This window comes from Lissotriton helveticus, chromosome 12 (assembly GCF_964261635.1).
Source record: "Lissotriton helveticus chromosome 12, aLisHel1.1, whole genome shotgun sequence".
Taxonomy (NCBI): Eukaryota; Metazoa; Chordata; class Amphibia; order Caudata; family Salamandridae; genus Lissotriton; species Lissotriton helveticus.
The window spans coordinates 626,969,469-626,986,764 of NC_136073.1; the positions used below are offsets into that span (position 1 = coordinate 626,969,469).

At 44.6% G+C, this 17,296-nt stretch overlaps 1 protein-coding gene across 1 annotated transcript in view; it reads left to right on the top strand.

The window, feature by feature from the left end:
- Window positions 1-10,820, top strand: part of FHOD1 (formin homology 2 domain containing 1) — a 1,641,100-nt gene extending 1,630,280 nt beyond the window's left edge. The window contains exon 24 of the mRNA XM_078670473.1: window positions 10,379-10,820. The gene's annotated coding sequence lies outside the window, so the exon portion shown is untranslated. The remainder of the gene's footprint in view (window positions 1-10,378) is intronic.
- Window positions 10,821-17,296: the final 6,476 nt, after the last annotated feature.

Sequence of the window (17,296 nt, forward strand, 5' to 3'; positions counted from 1 at the left end):
CAATAAAAGATAAATACACAATAGTAACTGTAAAGCAATGACAATAGTATATGAAAAGTAATTTTCACTGTTGACTTACCTGTACACAAACCAATTGCATTCCACTGCATTTCAATTGTATTCAACTGCATTATTCTTGCAAAGTTCTGTCTCACTTACCTGCATCAGGCCTGGCTTGGTTCCAGAAATAAAATACAACTAAATATTTTTATACAAACAAAAGGGTCTGAGTTAAATCTTTGAGTGTGTGACATCGTTTCTTGCCTGAGTGTGTGCACTAATTGCTTAACACTACCCTCTGATAAAGCCTTACTGCTCGCCCACACTACCACAAATAGAGAGTAAGGTATTATCTACTTTAGCCTCTGCCTACTTTTGGGGATCCACTGGACTCTGTGCACACTATAGCTTACTTTGGTATAGTATATACCAGCGATACTCATTTCATTTCATAAAACATTATTCGGTTTTACAATGTGAAAACCATAAAAGTCACAATAAATATACACATCCCGTAAAAATATACATTAAAATGATTTAGAATTCACAACCTTGAAACAAGAAGAATCACAAGTAAAATATGGCAGGTGCTGTAAGCAAGTTTCAATGTATCAGAAAGAAAACACACTAGAGACATACCTTAAACTATGAGTACCTCCTCCCCCTAGAATGACTAATATTCCAAGCAGGCCCTGGTTCTCACCAGCGATTTCAGGTAGCCTACAGTAAAAATTATACAGTCTGGTTTCAGCAGCTGCAAATATAAAAGTGCTGGGCGAGCCTGGTTAAAATTAAGCCTCTTTAGAAGGGGGAGTAAAAAATTTCTCCGAGGTACTTCGTAGAATTTGCAGAGGAACATAAAGTGTAGCAGATCCTGTGGAGACAGGTTGTCGCAGCCACAGGGTGCTAACACCTGTCCTCTGCTGCTCCCTTTCGGGACGGCAAGTAAAAGATGAAAGAAATCAAGTCGAAATATGTGGTCAGTGTTCCCAAAAGTAATGGCTCTGTCAGTGGGTGGGATTTTAGGGTAAATAATTTACGGACGCTTGGTTTACATAGTTCCTGTTTCTCTTTCAAGTTTTCTTGTGCAAATGAATGCTTTTTTGACCAATTCAACATCCTTTTTTGTTATGGTTGAGGGTTTTAGAAAGAGTTCTGGCGACCCAACTCAGAGGCGACCTTTTACATACTTCAGCCATGGAATTCTGGACATATGTTCCAAGGACATACAGTCTATTAGGATCTGCTGAGTAAATTTTAGTTCTTTGTTTGGCCAACACTTAAGCCAAAACACTAGAGGGCGCAAAGCAAGAGTATCTCACAGAAAAGGGGCCCCCAGTTCTTCGTGGGCTATCAGATTCATCTGAAAGAAACACGTTAGTGTTAGATTCCTTACGTTAGAATTACCCCCAGGTGTCGTACTGGATCCGGAAAGTTTTTTCGTCAGCAGTACCCCTGCGCGTCGATAGGCGTCGTCTGCGGCTCCGCGTCCGTCATCGGCGTCCTGATCGCTTGGATGATGTGGCTGGAGTACTTAGACGCCGCCCTCGCGCGCTGATGACAGTTCTTCTTTTTTCTGCGCCAGCAAGCGCAGATTCGGGAAGAGCTAGTACCCTTAGTCATTTTTTGACTAACTTTTTGGACCTTTTGTCTATCTTTTTCGAGTCGACTTCGACTCCTGGTGCCAGTAGGGATGCCCGGTTTCAAACTGTGTGACGCCTTTCACCGCATGATGTCAGTAACCGACCCCCACTGCCGGTGTCTCTACTGTTTGGGGGCTGACCATGACTACAGGTCGTGCCCCGACTGCTGGGCCTTGATGTCGAAGGCTAGCCGCAAGCTTCTCCAGATCCGGCAGTCGGCTCTGCGCCGCTCGAGGTCCTGGTCGAGGAGGAAGTCGAGGGACCGATCGCGGAGCCATCACCGTTCATCGGGCTCCAAGTCCTCGCATTCAGGTAAGTCAAGGCGGTCGAGGAGGAAGTCGAAGTAGCGACATCGCTTTTCTGACTCCCCTCACCGGTCGCGCGACTCCGCTGAGGGTTCGGGTGGCACCACCTGCGCGGCTCCACCGGAGCGGCAGCCATCGCATCCGGTCCCATACCCTCCGGTCCCTGGACTTAATGCGAAGCCGGGCGAGATTTGTCACTTCCTCGTGGCCATGAGGACTCACTTTCCGCCGTCGAGGCCTGCCGGCACACCTTAGGGCCCAGCAGGCCCGACTGGGGGTCCTAGCGAGCCGGCGGATTCGGTCCCGGCGCCGTCGTCGACTTCGGTCCCGATGCCGCAGGCCCCCGTGGGATCCAGGCCTGGATCCCGGGCGACGCCAGTTGACCTCACAACTCCTGCGCTGGCGCCGACTCCCTCAGTGCCGCCCCTGGCGCCATCCTCGGAAGACATCTTCCCCGGCTTCAGCCCCGGGCTGGGTCCGACGCCGGAACGGCGCAGTCTCTGACGTCAATGGGTAAACCCTTCACTTATGAACCGGCTCCGTTCTTTATGCCTGTTTATCAGGACACGGATGACGGGGAGGACTGGAAGGGCTCTGAGGACCCTCTGGCACAGCAGTGCCAGTTAAGCCAGGACTGGGCAGACGAGCTGGGGGATGCCAGTGGTCTTGACACTTCGCCTGACACTGGTTTTCTCTCTCCTCCCTCTGTGGCTACGGAGGAGGGGGCTACATATGGTGTGGTGTTGCGCAGGGCAGCCAAGGCCTTGGCTCTTGAGCTCCCTGTAGCGGCCGTGAGGACTAACCTCCTGAGGTGCTTCAACCGCCAGTAAGCTCTCTGAAGCCTCTGCTGCCGTTCAATGAGGCCCTCACTAACGTTCTTTTGGGCACTTGGTCCATGCCCTCCACAGGCCTCCCTTCGGATCGGAACGTGGCCCACCGCCCAGCTCCGGGCGACCCCTGCTTTCTGTCCACCCACCCCACCCCTGAGAGCCTGGTTATCCAGGCCTCTACATCCCATACCGCATTCCCAACTGCTCCGCCGGATCGAGAATCCAAAAGGCTTGATCAGTTTGGCAAGAAACTGTTCTCCTCGGTCAGCCTAGGATTGCAGTCTATCAACACTGCATGCCTTTTGGGCCGTTACACCCACTCTCTGTGGGATACGGTGGCGGACGTGCTACCCCGGTGTCCGGAGGGGGTCTAGGCACGGCTTGCTCAGGCACTTGCTGAGGGGCGAGGCGCGGCACGATACTCTTATCAGGTGCGGTCTTGACACAACGGACTCGCTAGACAGAGCTAATTCCACGACAGTGGCGATTCGACGCCACGCCTGGCTGAGGTCCGCCAATTTTTCAGTGGAAGTCCAGAACACACTCATGCACAGGCCATTTGATGGCCGTCGCCTCTTTGGCGACAAAGCAGATAGTGCGCTGGAGCGCTTTAAGGACTCCAGGGCTACAGCCAAGTTCTTAGGCCTTTTATTGTGAAATTATTGTGTTGTTGGTTGATCTTTAGTTCTAAGCTCATGCCTTTGCACTACCTCCCTGAGAAGCCTTTGACAGCTCGCTTTCACTACCCTAAATGTAACATGCGGGATAGGATTGTACTTGGCACAGACCACTAGGAACCTGAGGCGTTAGTCTTTACAATTAATACCTGACTACAGTGGGGTATTTTCAGCACAGGTGCATTGGGTTGTGCTCGCTTCAGGTCCTCCAAGGCCTTGTGACATTGTGCTGTCCAAATCGCTTTCTTGGGCTGTTTCTTGCCCATCAGGGCTTTTATACCAACAAAGTTATAATATCCAGCAAATACTTGAAAGGCTTTTACTGGTATCTGGTTGATGGGAACCACTCACTTTATCAAGGACTGGATCTTGGCATCCATTGGGCTGATCTTTCAATTTCTCCACCTGATGTCTGAAGTAGATTACAGAGGACTGCCCCACGTAGAACTTGGTTGCCTTGATGGTCAGGTTTGTTCCCTGAACTCATACCAACAACTGTTTTAGATGCCCCAGGTGATCCTTTAGCAAATTTCTTAAGATGACAATATTTTTAAGGTACGTCACACACTTCCAGCCCTGAGAGAACATGGTTCACCGGGCTCTGAAAATTCATAGGAGCATACCATAGGGCATCACCTTAAAATGACAGAGCTCTTTTGTGTAAATAATTGTAGTAATGAAGTCCAGACAGGTTGGTGTAGTTCAAGAGGATTTATTGCAGATATGTAGATGAGATAGATAACTCCAGTACATGTCCTGAACTAGCCGTACCAGGAGCAGCCAGCATGCTGCTCAGCCCATTCTCAACTGTGGCTTTTCTTCACAGACTCCCAACATTCCGTAATATATCATCACAGTAACATTCCACTGGCTTAGCATGGGGTGGAAAATGGCATATATAAACATGAACAGGAAACTGGGATACTACATATCCCCCTTTCTTATATGACGAAAACAAATAAGATGGAAACCAAAAAGGGAGAACCATGAATGAGATGAAAAGAGAGAGCCATAAATGAGGAATGACAGAGGAATAGAGAAACAGCAAAGTGAATCAAAGAAATGAACTGCAAGGAAAGAAAAGAACAATAATAGGGAGTAGGAGAAAACGACAGAAGAAAAAAGAAATATAACCCATCCTACCTACTATATAAAACAGAAAAGAAGAGAAAGATACAGCGAAAGAAGACAACGAGAAAAAGAATAGACGTGAAAGCACCAATCACTACCCCCAAAACACACCTACTGGCCAGGCAGACATGCGAGGAGGCAAAGCATAGCACAACACAACAAAAGACTGTACTATATCCAGACACACACAACGTGGTGAAGGAAGATTAAACAGAAGAATAAGGAAGAGATAAAAAGAGGCACTACGATAAAGGAAAGATGGAGAAGAAAGTAAAACTAACAACAAGAAACAAGAATCCACAGATAACAAGGAGAAAATACATCACGAGGAGAACTGAAAAAAACGAGAAAACAAAGAAGATGAAAGAAAAATACAATAAGACCACTCATACTTCCCTGTTATAAAATTAACATTGTAATAAAATATAAACATAACATTGCATTGCGAAATTGACAATGTAATGATAAAATGAAGACATAACGTTGAGTCAAATTGGACTGGGACCCATGAGACACACACTATATAAAAGTAAAGACATAACTAATCTATGTGAAAATGGGAGGACTATAACCCAAGACCAACCCCTACCAAGAGGAAAAGGGGTGAAAACTATTAGAAACTGGAATAAACCCCGTGAAATGATAGCCCTTGTAAAACAACTTCATGTAGAAAGTGCAGTGTAGTAATGGGACTAAAACCCATACGACCCAAGTGAGAACTATGGGGCAGAAATAACTGACCTAGACTAAGACGAAAAGGAAGTAAGGTATAGATAACAAATGAAAATGGGTAGGAACCCATAACCAGTCTCTAAGGATAGAGATGGTTAAAGAATGCAAAAGGACTAACACCTATGCAAAGATGCCCTGAAAAAAAAAAGGAAAGTGTATAGTGAGCAAATGGGACTTGAACCCATTGCTATCCCTATGTAGGAACAACTAAAACATACAATGCCATGCATTTAAACTGAAATTAACTCTTGACGGTGTGTACCTAGGGTCCATGTAAAACAGAAATAATGAACTGCTGACTGAGTGTACCCAGAGTCCATGTTCGTACGTAAACAAATGGGACTAGAATCCATTGCTATATCTATGTAGAAAAGAATCAAATGTAGAATGCGCATGTAAAGTAAAATAATGAACCCTTAACAGTGTGTACCTAGAGTCCATGTACGTACGTACAAAACCCATCATACAATCCTATGAAGGATAAGAATGAAGAAAACAGTAACTTGATGAAATGTACAAGTCCAAACCTAGATAGATATGATAAAGCACAACCACTTATAAAACAAGCTGAAATTACGAACCACATTAACACTTCATTTGTAGACAGTTACAACTATGTAAGTATGTGCTACCGTGTCCATTTTTTAATGAAAAACAAAACATAAACATGCCTATCAGAAAACAACTTCTACAAAGTATGCACTTAAAAACCATCCCAGACACTGTAGCTCCAGACACAGTGCAGTAGAAATGGAGTTTCCAAACTCAGACTTGCCAACTCCATATGCACATGCAGTAAAGTACGTGGTGTGTGTCTGTCACCTGGATAGTGTAGACAAACTTCACACCAAGGAAGAGTGTGAGAAGGACTCTGTGATAAGCGACAACCAGTCAAATTAAAAACCTGGGACCAAATGGCAGCCGATGGAAAGAACACAAAAAACAAAAATTCCACTCACCACAGGAACAAAGGGCAGTGTCCTCAGACGTCCATGCGTTGGGCAAACTGTGTGCAGCAAGAAAATTGTGATATCAACAGCTAGCAGACATACTCATTGAAACTAACGAGGTGTCAAAATGCAGGACATATGTTAGCGCCACACTTGCCGAATCTGTTGTAGAGATGTGAACGAGGTTGGCATATAAAAGACTGCTAAGCTTGAAAAAGCAGTGGGAGCCAACCTAAACATGGCGGCACGTCGACCACGTTGTGCCGGATGGCTCACGGCATGTCTCTGCAGGAAAGCATCAGATTGGAGGCAGGACAGAAGAAGAGACGTCATAGAAGTCACCAAAGCCGTTCCGCGAGACTCCAAAACGAGGTGAGAAGGACGCGCTGTATTAGAAATTCAAACTGCAGCGTAGCAGTTTAACAGCTTTCATATTGTAATACAAGAAGAGGTAAATTAATCCGTAGACGAGAAACACCTCACCAAAACTGGCTCCTTGTATAATGAAAGCACGCTTGTGAAAGCAACATCGAACGTCAAAAGCCACGTTTAACTTGCAGAAGAATACAGATGCAAAAACCCTGTTTGCATGATGTCTGTTGCCAGACACAGTCACAAGACAAAAAGGTTGCAAAATAAAAACTTGTGCAGAGCCATGTTGATCCTGCGTATCCCTTGTACAAACTCACTGTAGTATTCTCACATGATGTTTGATTACCTATGTTTCTTCACTTTAGCTGCTCAGCCTGTGTGTGTCTACTCTGTATGGAATGTTGGTGAGTGGACCTTCACTAGAATGCCTGGGTGACTGAATGTAGTGTGACAGTTGATGAGAGGGGCTGAGCAGCTAGCAGGCTGCTCCTGGTGGGGCTGTGAACTACCATCTACAAGACTTTTACCACCTGTTAACTTACTTCTGAATAAACCTACTTGGTTTACATCATACCAGCGTAGCATGGTTACTACACTCACATTGGTTCAGCTTCCGCCATGCCACAAAGGACAGTTAGGGACCAGGAATTGTGCCTCTGTGCAGCAACTGTACGTAGTTAGTATGTGGCTGAACCACCCCCTTGTGTAAGTCCTTATCATAAGTCCAAAGGAGCAGGTCCAGGCTGGGCAATGGTGGTTGGGCCCTCCGTTGGCATGGACACTGGTGGGGCTGGCTCGCCTGGGGTAGCTCAATACTTGGTTCTTGTGGCAGCTGTAGTTTCTTGTAGCTTCCATCCTCCATCTTGACTTGTCAGACAGATCAGCATTAATTTCTTCAGTTAAACATGTACAGCAAGGGTAAGTCTCCGGATCGTCGCCATAAAATTGTAGTAATGAAGTCCAGACAGGTTGATGTAGTTCAAGATGATGTATTGTAGATATGTAGATGAGATAGATAAGTCCAGCACAGGTCCTGAACTAGACTCACCAGGAGCAGCCAGCATGCTGTTCAGCCCATTCTCAACTGTTTACTTCATAGACTCCCAACATTCCATAATACATCATCACAGTAACATTCCACTGGCTGAGCATGTGGTGGAAAATGGCATACATAAACATGAACAGGAAACTGGGATCCTACAATAGTGCAGTCTTTTTCTTGGCATAAAGTGTTAATGTGATCTCCCAGCAGTCACTGATCAGTAGAAAGATGCTCAAGTAGTGTTTACCACGCAGCTGGTAACTTGTATGTCTTAGACACAGACTGGTCGCAACCCTGTAGTGAGCGGAAATAGATGGGAGATTGTCTCAGGACATCTCCACACTCTTTCTTCTGCCCCAGTCTTAGCTCAGGAGGAGGTAGTACCCCATCCACAGAACCATCCTTCATTTCACCATGCAGCAGGTCAGTAAAAAGTTGACTGTCTTCCTCAAGCCCGCCTCTTTTGGCCATGATATTCAGAGGGAAGTCTCACCAGAGGAATGGATAACCATTTTCAACTTCCATGTGGCACCTGTGCTCACTGAGTAGCTGACTTATAAAATCCTCTCCAGTACCATGTATGGCGCACACCACTCATCTTCCAAATCTCTTGAACAAATGGGATTTAGCACCAATGCCGCCTGAACATTCTGGACCCAGTCAGTGCTGCTTGGTGGTCTACCACATCCTTTTCAGGTGAATCAGAAGTTCCTTCTGTGACTGAGCTGGGTGGGCTATGCCCTGGGTGCCCTAAAAGAAGCTGTACCCTACCCCTTTCTATGGCATCTCTGTGCAGTCTAACAGGAGACTTGGAAAGAGAAGAGCCTGCTGTCTCCTAAGGTTCCCATTATGCCTTTAATGGTCATGGTAAACCTTTCCACCAATCTTTCATTTGTGGATGGTACACATGGAGAATTATTAGCTCACATCAGCTTGCTCCCACATCTCTCCTATGTAAAAGAAAAAATGTGTTGCTTACTCATGAATTCCTGTCTTAGGAAATACAAACCATGAAAAGATCCATATGAGTTCACTAGCTACCATCTTCATAATCGTGCTCTTCAGAGGTACCACCTCTGGATAGCTGGTAGCAAGTTATACATGCTGCCTAATGCTGAGGGGTGTTAATTTCCAACATGAACACCTACAGCTGATAGTTTCATTAACGGTGCCTTGCACTCATCTCCTGACTTGCCACTCAAGTGTCAGGTAGTGCAGGTTCTGAAGAATCTGGGTATCTAATTGCCCCTGGTTAGTAGAACATAGCCCATTCCATCGATCCTGTGTCTTTGTTATGCTCAAGTGTCCTGTTATTTGCACTTCATGTGCCAGTGACAACAGAAAATTCCTGTATAATAATGGTATCCCTAGCCTTTTGTTTTGAGCCTGGCTCAGAATTCATGAGCTCACAATAAAGCAGTCTGTCCTCTCAGCCAACATAATGTCATCCAATCACTCCCTTGCTGACTTATTCCATTGCTTCCTTCCCAAGTCCCACAAGTGTTGATCACTCAGCTTGTTCTCGGTGAAATCCCTCCTACATAAGTCATCCTACAGATAATACAACTCAGCTCTGGCAGTGACTTGGACCACAACACCTTGTCCAAATTTGGAATCTCTATCTGCTCCATCAGAAGAAGAGGAAATGAACACCATAGCCATGCCATCTCACAGTCTACTCTGATTTGTTCACTGCCTTTCTCTGGCCCTTGCAAATCTGGTATGATTCCAGTCTCTTCCTAAGACTGATGTGCATCCTGTACTCGGGTCAGCATAGCTCACTCGGTTTAATCCATGTACGCTTCAGGTCCTGCCACTAGTCTAGGGGCAATCAAATCTTTGTTCAAGAGATATCCAACACCTTGCTTTTCTCGCCCCTACAGCGACCATGGTTGACTTGCCTCTGGTTTCTACATCCATTTGAACGGTATGGTATTCCATTGCATCCCCACTGGCTGCCGAGCCTGTGCCACTGGCACCATGGAGAATCTGTTCTGATTTTAAATACTTCTCTCAACCAAAAGTGTAAGCATCTGTATTCTACAGGAATATTCCTCCTATTGATGCTAGCTTCCAAGACAAACCCCATTATATTTAGATATATGTGCAGGCGCGCATCTTGTTTTTTTCTCCAGTGGTCATAGTTACAAGTTTGAGTGCAACAGGGCCCTCTCCAATCTCTTAACCACAATCAATACACTTGCTATTATAAAATTGTATTGGGTTCTTCCCTCCCTTTGGCTTAGAGCCATGCTGCTCCAGCCCTTCATTACTCCAGTTAGCTAACGACTTGTCAGCCAACACTGCAAAGAAAGAAGTACTCAAAATGGAATTTTCACTTTTCAGCTAACTCTACTGAATTCAGCTTTCACCCTATTGCCCGATTGTATTCAGCTTCTGAATGGTGATCTACAGAATAATTTTAAAACAAAGCTCTTTAATCAGTCTTCCCATCAAGGCTAAACTTCTTCCTAACTCATTTTTTTCGCTTTACGAGCCATTTCAACCGTTTATACCAAACATGTGAATCAAAATCATTGTATCCACCAGTGTTATTCCTAGTATACATTCATTTAATTTTGCTTTAAAAACGTAAATTGTGGCTGCGAGAAAGGTGTCCTTCGATAAAGTATTTTGTATTGCAGTGATTAGAATGTAAAGTGTCTCTTCTAAAATGTATTATTTATCTTTTGCAGTAAGAAGAACTCTGAAACGTGGTGTCAGTGAGGCTATGGCAGAGGCGCTGGGCCTGAGCAAATCAAGCGAAGTTCAAGTCTAAAACTCTGGTCATATGAAGGTCAACAGGAAAAACTAGAGGTGTGATTGTTTTCCCCTCTGTGGAGAACATACAAAACCGACTACTTACTTATTTTAAGTGGCACGTTAATGACAAGTGAATATAGTGACAAATGCGTGAACATTGGCGAGAAAGGGGTATTCAAGCAATACATTACCCACTACTGTTGACCATGTATGCGGATGTCACATGAATTATGTACTATATAAACTGTACATCTATAAAATAGCCTTTTATTAGCAACGGAATCCTGTCACGTATATAGGCAAATCATAGAAATGAAATGCTACAGGTATATATAAAATGTCTAAATAAAGTCTTATATAAAATTTCTAGTCAAACAGTTTTTACAGCTTTCCATTTTGTCTCCCATTATGTTCAACTTCCGCTATGCATTCCATATGTCTTTTGAACACTTATAAAGTGGCTTTGGGCTTTCCAAGCGGTGGAGGTATTCGGGTGTGGCAGTGGGAGATGTTTTTGTTGTTGAGGCTGGGTGAAGTTTTAACATCATTCTCTAAATGAATGACATATAGTGGAGTTGAGTGTTGTAGAGTATCAAAGAATTTCATTCAGTGGAGTGGCGTAGGACAGAGCGGAGTGGCATAGAGCTGAGTAGATTGTCGTAGAGTGAAGCAGCATAGAGTGTTGAGTGGCATAGTGTTGTAGAATGGAGTAGAATTGAGAGGAATGGAGCAGTGTGTCATAGAATAGACTGGAATAAAGTGTTGTGGGGTGGTACAGAGGAAGTTGAGTAGAGTATCAAAGACTGTTTTAGAGTGGCATACAGTGAAGTAGAGTGTTATAGAGGAGAGTGGAGTAAAATATATAGTAGAGTGGTTTAGACTGGAAGGGCATAGAGTGGAGAAGCGGTGAGTGGTGTGTCATAGAGTGGAGTGGCATGTTGTAGAGTGGCTTGTGATAGAGTGGAGTGGTGTGTCATCGAGTAGAATGGAGTGGTGGGTCATAGAGTGATATGTCGTAGAGTGGAGTGGCATGTCATTGATGGGCATAGAATGGCGTGGCATGTTAGAGTGCAGTGGCATAGAGTGATGTGGAGTGAAGGGGCATAGAGTGGAGTAAAATGTCAGAGTGCTGTAGACTGGAAGGGCACAGAGTGGAGTGGCATACAGTAGAGTGGCATGGAGTTGCATGTCGTAGGGTAGAGAGGAGTGGCAAAGAGTGGAATGTCATGGCATTGAGTGGTGTGCCATAGAGTGAAGTGGCGAATCATAGAATGGAGTGGTGTGTCGTGGAGATGCATTGAGTGGCATGTCCTAGTGTGTCAAAGAGTGGTGTGGCATGTCAGACTGCCATGACATGGAGTGGAATAGCTTTTCATAGATTGGCGTAGAGTGGAGGGGCGTGGAGCAGAGTATTATAGAGTTGAGTGGCATACTGTGGAGTATGCATGGTGTTGTAGTGCACTGCCATTACAGACAACACATTTTCAATTGAAATGACCATTACTTTTGCACAGACATACAGTTTTACTAATAAAACTATACAGTGCACAAACAATAATGTGTGGAAGTGGCATCACCTAGTGTATAGATTTTTTTTTTTATCGTGTTAAAATATTTTTTTCCACCACACTTCAGAATTACAAAAAAATTGCTTAATTTGTGCTTTCCTAAATCTGCTATTTTCAGAACTATACACACCGTTCATTTACAGACATTTAAATGTTGTTTTGTGCTAGAAAGAAGTCTTCCTTTCACTACCCCAGCAAGATTGTCACACTAATCATCTCACACTGAGGTCAGAGAAAGAAAAATAAATACCAAGCTTCCGTGGACTACAGCCTGACATTTGACTTCTTTCTTTAAATGTGCAGCAATTGTGACAAGATAAGAACAACATTTAAAGGCCTGTTTACAAGCTTCACGTTTATTGTTTTAGACCTCTCCTGAGATCAACAGTATAAATATGTACAAAAAATATCATTATTCATAAAATAGACACCTTTAAAACAATGGTAAAAAAGGTGTAAAAAGAATTTTAACAGATTATAGCAAACAAATTCATTTGGTGGTATGCAAATTAGATCAATCAAATTGTTAATTCTCAAGGCAATGTATCTGAAACATATAGGTTGTATAAAATGGCACCGAGCCTCAGTCAGTAGTTCACTTGGGCATACAAATATAACATGTGCTAAGTCTTGAACGCCTCCATTACAAAGGTCACAAGAGCCTGATTTTCAGTGGTGTCCTCCCCCCCCCCCCCCCACCCACCCAGTGTCTAGCAAAGGCTTTTAATGGGAGGATTTCTAGTCAAAGCAAATTTATGCAATGTCTGACTCTAGGGTTTAGTGTAAATCTTAGATATTTTTGACTGATTTTAAATTCTGCTTTGGCTGCATAGAACCTATAGTTAGCAGTGTTCATACCAAGATAAAAACGTAACCTTGGAGTTGATTGTTTCAGAAAAAACTTTGAGTGTCTGTGACCAAGACTGTAAGAGATTGATGGAACATTTAACATGTTATAAAGCTATCTCGAGGTTTTCTTTGAGTGTGGGCTGTAGGAAAGTGCCCCTTTTTTGCATGCTTGCCCCCCACTTTTGCCTGATGTTGATGCTCACTTGACTAAGTGTGCCATGGGTTCCTGCCAACCAGGTAGCAGGGCATATGTTCTTTTCATAAATCTGTTGCACCCCCAATTGACTACTCTCTAGCCACATCTAAGTCCCTGGTAAAAGCTACCAAGGGCACTGTGACCAGGTTAGGCCTCTAAGGGCTGCTGCACTTATTGTGCCTCCCTTCGAGGCCCTGTGCCTTTCCACACACACTGCAATTGCAGGCTGAGTGTTTTGATGCAGAGTGAAGTGAAGCGTCGACATGGCTCACATCCCTATGTGCCATGTCTACAACTCACTGCCTATGTCTTAGGTCAGCCATCCCTCTAGCTGGTTGTACTACGCCACTGCTGATGGTACAGGTGCAAGAGCACTGTACCCCTACAGTGTCTAAGTCAATTCTTAGACATTGCAAGTGCAGTAATACCATAAAGAGTATATGGAACGGGAGTTTGTCATTACAAACTCCACAGCACCATAATGGCTATACTGAAACCTGGGAAGTTCGGTATCAAACTTCTCATCACATTAAACCCACACTAATGCCAGTGTGGGATTTAATGAAAAAATGCACCCCCAGGGCATCTTAGAGATGCCCCTGAAAAACAACCTAACTCTAGTGTCCTGGCTGAGTAGCTGCTCGCCAGCTGCCACCACCAGACATGTTTCTAGACCCCTAGGTCGAGAGTCTGCCGCGCTCAGGGTCCTGAAACAAAGCACATCCTGGGTCGAGGTGCCAAGCTTCCTCCTCCGGGATGGGCAGGGTCCATGAAGGGGAAGCTTCAAAGGCTTTCCGCCTTTGTGAGCTACCCCAGCCATTTGCAGCTCCCAGCAACTGGCCCCCACCAGTTCTGACCCCCACTTTGGCAGAAGAATCAGTGGGAAAACCAAGATAGGAGGAGAGAAGTACTCACCTTTGCCAACCCTATCCCCCAGGTGGGGGAGGGGAGGCAAAGCACAACTCTCAGTCCCCACCATTTTGCAGATGAGGGGACACAATCAACCAGAGTGAGGCTTATACCCCCTCCCACTGGAGGGTGGCATAATAGGGGGTGTACCCACCTCAATGAAGGGACCCACTGGTCTCTACCTTTACCTACCTGCAATGCCCCTAAATTTAGTATTTAGGGGCAAACCTTAACCTTGCCTCCTCAGACAAGAGGATACAAGAAGAAAAATGACCGAAGAGCCGTGCTGACGGAAAAAGAGGAAGACACCAACTGACTTGGCCCCAGCCCCACCTGCCTGTCCCGACCTCAACCTGCTCAAGCGAATTCCCAGTGTGTCCTACAGCCAGCACCCCCCAGAACCCAGAGGACCTCCCTGCCTTCACCAAGAAGACTTTGTCTCCCATGAGCACTGGATTTGCTCACCAACAGACTCTGGCTCCGGCCAGATCCATGAGTCTGCACCACTCTGCATCCGATGCCCACAGCCCGTTTTCGAGTGGCTATACACCACAAGGAGGTCTCCCCTGTGATCCTGACCTGAGATCCGGTGATCTGCCTCCAGCTGATGCCTGCTGCCCCTTTCTGGAGGATCTCCCGACCGCAGCTGGTAAGAAAATCCCAACGCCAAAAGACACCCCTGCACCCGATGACCCACAACCTTGGGTGGCCCAACCAACGGTGTCCCAGCATCCCACGACATCCTGGCTTACCTCTCCAAATAGTGGTCTCCTCCAGAAGAACTTTGTCCCCGAGTCTGCAGTTAATGTTGCAACCGGAGAATCCCAATTGGAAACAACAGGGCACCAGACGCCAAAACAGCACCCTGCACTTGGCCGCCTCAGTGCTGCTGTCGGTGCACCTTGTGTGCTAACTTGAACCCCCCTTTCCCCTGAGCTTAAGTCCAGGAGCTTTGCTCCCACAACCTTGTGGCCTGCTCGTGAGCAGCCACCAACTGGAGCCCCCCTATCCCCTATTGGATAACATTGGGCCTCAGCCCTTTGCACCTGGCTGCTCTAGTGCCACTGATGGACGTTTGAGAGTGTATCCTTGACCCTGGGGGAACTCTTGTTCTAACCCAGGATGCCAACTCCCAAAACAAAGTACTTACCTTGAAACCAATAACGTCATTTCCTCCCATAGGATTGCAATGACTGCTTTTCTGTAAAAAAAGTTTTTTTAAGTGTGGAGTTGAAGTTCTATGAAGAAGCATATAAGTGTGTTTTGATCAATTGTATTATTTACCTTTATCCAGGAAATTTCTCAGTGTGGTATATAGGTATATCACACTGAGTAAGAAAAGTAATCTTAATGACAGAAGGATCTTGCTGTGGGGCGAATGGATCAAACATGGTTCCGACAAGCCATCATAGCAGCTATGAACCCAGAAAACACGATGCTCAACATCTGGTTTACCAAATTTGTCACGAGCGGCTAAAATCTCACAACGGCAGAATTGTAATCAATCCTGTGACAACCTGCACACCCATGAACAAACCTGAGCCCCAACGAATTATGTGCATTTAACAAGGACATTACGCTCCAATATATTCTAGCAACATTTCCGCTTCCTTTAAAACTTTTTTTGTATTAATGACTATCTTTTTAACATTTCTACCTTTTTTCTTTTCTTCTATTTTTTGTACTTAAGAAGTATTGTTTTCTTCTTTTTTAATTTTAATTGTTATGATTTTAAGTAAACAATAAAAGATAAATACACAATAGTAACTGTAAAGCAATGACAATAGTATATGAAAAGTAATTTTCACTGTTGACTTACCTGTACACAAACCAATTGCATTCCACTGCAACTCAATTGTATTCAACTGCATTATTCTTGCAAAGTACTGTCTCACTTACCTGCATCAGGCCTGGCTTGGTTCCAGAAATAAAATACAACTAAAAATTATTTTTATACAAACAAAATGGTCTGAGTTAAGTCTTTGAGTGTGTGACATCGTTTCTTGCCTGAGTGTGTGCAATAATTGCTTAACACTACCCTCTGATAAAGCCTTACTGCTCGCCCACACTACCACAAATAGAGAGTAAGGTATTATCTACTTTAGCCTCTGCCTACTTTTGGGGATCCACTGGACTCTGTGCACACTATAGCTTACTTTGGTATAGTATATACCAGCGATACTCATTTCATTTCATAAAACATTATTCGGTTTTACAATGTGAAAACCATAAAAGTCACAATAAATATACACATCCCGTAAAAATATACATTAAAATGATTTAGAATTCACAACCTTGAAACAAGAAGAATCACGAGTAAAATATGGCAGGTGCTGTAAGCAAGTTTCAATGTATCAAAAAGAAAACACACTAGAGACATACCTTAAACTATGAGTACCTCCTCCCCCTAGAATGACTAATATTCCAAGCAGGCCCTGGTTCTCACCAGCGATTTCAGGTAGCCTACAATAAAAATTATACAGTCTGGTTTCAGCAGCTGCAAATATAAAAGTGCTGGGCGAGCCTGGTTAAAATTAAGCCTCTTTAGAAGGGGGAGTAAAAAATGTCTCCGAGGTACTTCGTAGAATTTGCAGAGGAACATAAAGTGTAGCAGATCCTGTGGAGACAGGTTGTCGCTGCCACAGGGTGCTAACACCTGTCCTCTGCTGCTCCCTTTCGGGACGGCAAGTAAAAGATAAAAGAAATCAAGACGAAACCTAGACAATAAAAACCGCTAATATGTGGTCAGTGTTCCCAAAAGTTATGGCTCTGTCAGTGGGTGGGATTTTAGGGTAAAAAAATTTACGGAAGCTTGGTTTACATAGTTCCTGTTTCTCTTTCAAGTTTTCTTGTGCAAATGAATGCTTTTTTGACCAATTCAACATCCTTTTTTGTTATGGTTGAGGGTTTTAGAAAGAGTTCTGGCGACCCAACTCAGAGGCGACCTTTTACATACTTCAGCCATGGAATTCTGGACATATGTTCCAAGGACATACAGTCCGTTAGGATCTGCTGAGTAAATTTTAGTTCTTTGTTTGTCCAACACTTAAGCCAAAACACTAGAGGGCGCAAAGCAAGAGTATCTCACAGAAAAGGGGCCCCCAGTTCTTCGTGGGCTATCAGATTCATCTGAAAGAAACACGTTAGTGTTAGATTCCTTACCTTAGAATTACCCCCAGGTGTCATACTGGATCCGGAAAGTTTTTTCGTCAGCAGTACCCCTGCGCGTCGATAGGCGTCGTCTGCGGCTCCACATCCGTCATCGGCGTCGTGATCGCTTGGATGATGTGGCTGGAGTGCTTAGACGCCGCCCTCGCGCGCTGATGACA